Here is a 2,500-nt window from a genome sequence, read left to right on the forward strand (position 1 = left end):
AATATATATTATATTGTGAACTTCGCATACATTGTATTTGAACGCAATAAAAAAACCTTTAAACATATAGCTGTACTTATTATTTATATAGAAAATAATATTTAATTGTGATATTTATATAAAATATTATAAATGATAAGTTAACTTGTTCACATTAACGTGTGTAATACCTTTTTTTTATGGTATTTTCTATTTGTGATTAAAAACATGTTGAAAAATTTAAAAAAAGAAAACGCACAAATAGAGAAGAAAATAATATATAAAAGGTATTACTGTTTTTGTTGACCTAAGACATGCGCAGCTGCAAATGTTTGGGTTTAAAATTACAATTTATTGAAAGATGTTTTAAACTTATGTATTAAAAATTTATTATTGATTAATTATTAATACTTTCAATAAATTAAAATTCTTTGACTTTGAATTAAAAAAATACAAAAAAATTATCACTCTAAGCGGTGGATCACTCGGCTCATGGGTCGATGAAGAACGCAGCAAACTGTGCGTCATCGTGTGAACTGCAGGACACATGAACATCGACATTTTGAACGCATATTGCGGTCCATGCTGTTATGTACTTTAATTAATTTTAAAGTGCTGCTTGGACTACATATGGTTGAGGGTTGTAAGACTATGCTAAATTAGTTGCTTATTCTTTTAGTCAATTAATAGAATTTAAGCATATGGCATATTATTGGATTGTATTTTTCAATCCATAATATTAATAGCATAAAAAGAAATATAGAAAATATATTCTTGAATACCTCATATTTGAACGAAAATTTATGATAAATGAGAATCTTAGTATTCCCATAAAAGAAAAAATTTTCAACATTATTTAAATTATATTAAATAATACATAAGAGGAATGTCTAGCATAAAATAAATTTTTATTCTAGAATTAATTCACTCTATTGTATTGAGAAAAATTTATAATAAAAAAAAATATATGATATGTGGAGGAATAATGTTGTTAATTTTATTAATTATTATATTATGAATTTTAAAAAGGGATGAAAAGATTGAATAATATTGAGTAATCAAGATATAAAAATATATTTCTTTAAAATAGCAAATAGCAAAAAAATTAAATAAAAATAAACAAATCAATCTAAAATATATTTTATACAACCTCAACTCATATGGGACTACCCCCTGAATTTAAGCATATTAATGAGGGGAGGAAAAGAAACTAACAAGGATTTTCTTAGTAGCGGCGAGCGAAAAGAAAATAGTTCAGCACTAAGTCACTTTGTCTATATGGCAAATGTGAGATGCAGTGTATGGAATATCTTAATATCTAGTATGAGAAATTAACGATTTAAGTCCTTCTTAAATGAGGCCATTTACCCATAGAGGGTGCCAGGCCCGTATAACGTTAATGATTACTAGAAAGATATTTCCAAAGAGTCGTGTTGCTTGATAGTGCAGCACTAAGTGGGTGGTAAACTCCATCTAAAACTAAATATAACCATGAGACCGATAGTAAACAAGTACCGTGAGGGAAAGTTGAAAAGAACTCTGAATAGAGAGTTAAATAGTACGTGAAACTGCTTAGAGGTTAAGCCCGATGAACCTGAATATCCATTATGAAAAATTCATCATTATAACTGTAGTATTTAATTTTAAATATTATAGTAATAGTGTGCATTTTTTTCATATAAGGACATTGTAATCTATTAACATAATAAAATATTTATCAAAAGATCATTGGTTTTTAAGTTTATTCAAATTAATTTGCTTTTAGCTTATTAACATAGAATAATTACTGATGATTTGATAAAGTGTTGATAGATTTTATTATATATAATGCTAAAATTCTTTTGAATTTTACAATAATATTATTATCATTGATTTTAATATTAATTGTATGCATTTATATGATTAACAATGCGAAAGATTCAGGATACCTTCGGGACCCGTCTTGAAACACGGACCAAGGAGTCTAACATATGTGCAAGTCATTGGGTTATATTAAACCTAATGGCGAAATTAACTTAACTGTATTAATAATGGGATTAATTTTTAATGTATTACATTATTAATTCAATCCCGGGGCGTTCCATATAGTTATGTATAATGATAATTTATTATTATTTATACCTCTAACTGGAGCGTACCTTGAGCATATATGCTGTGACCCGAAAGATGGTGAACTATACTTGATCAGGTTGAAGTCAGGGGAAACCCTGATGGAAGACCGAAACAGTTCTGACGTGCAAATCGATTGTCAGAATTGAGTATAGGGGCGAAAGACCAATCGAACCATCTAGTAGCTGGTTCCCTCCGAAGTTTCCCTCAGGATAGCTGGTGCATTTAAAAATTATGTAAAATAATCTTATCTGGTAAAGCGAATGATTAGAGGCCTTAGGGTCGAAACGACCTTAACCTATTCTCAAACTTTAAATGGGTAAGAACCTCACCTTTCTTGATATGAAGGTTGAGGTTATGATATAATGTGCCCAGTGGGCCACTTTTGGTAAGCAGAACTGGCGCTGTGGGA

At 29.0% G+C, this 2,500-nt stretch overlaps 2 non-coding genes across 2 annotated transcripts in view; both read left to right on the top strand.

Moving 5' to 3' along the window:
* The first annotated feature begins 444 nt into the window (after positions 1 to 444).
* On the top strand, positions 445 to 623 carry LOC138858397 (5.8S ribosomal RNA). The gene has a single exon (XR_011397532.1). It is a non-coding gene; the product is annotated as a 5.8S ribosomal RNA (ribosomal RNA).
* Positions 624 to 1,125: 502 nt separating this feature from the next.
* LOC138858437 (large subunit ribosomal RNA) overlaps positions 1,126 to 2,500 on the top strand; it is a 3,977-nt gene continuing 2,602 nt past the window's right edge. The window contains exon 1 of the ribosomal RNA XR_011397572.1: positions 1,126 to 2,500. This exon is cut by the window's right edge and continues 2,602 nt beyond it. This is a non-coding gene — a ribosomal RNA (large subunit ribosomal RNA).

This window comes from Bactrocera oleae, unplaced genomic scaffold (genome assembly GCF_042242935.1).
Source record: "Bactrocera oleae isolate idBacOlea1 unplaced genomic scaffold, idBacOlea1 ctg00000009.1, whole genome shotgun sequence".
Lineage (NCBI taxonomy): Eukaryota > Metazoa > Arthropoda > Insecta > Diptera > Tephritidae > Bactrocera > Bactrocera oleae.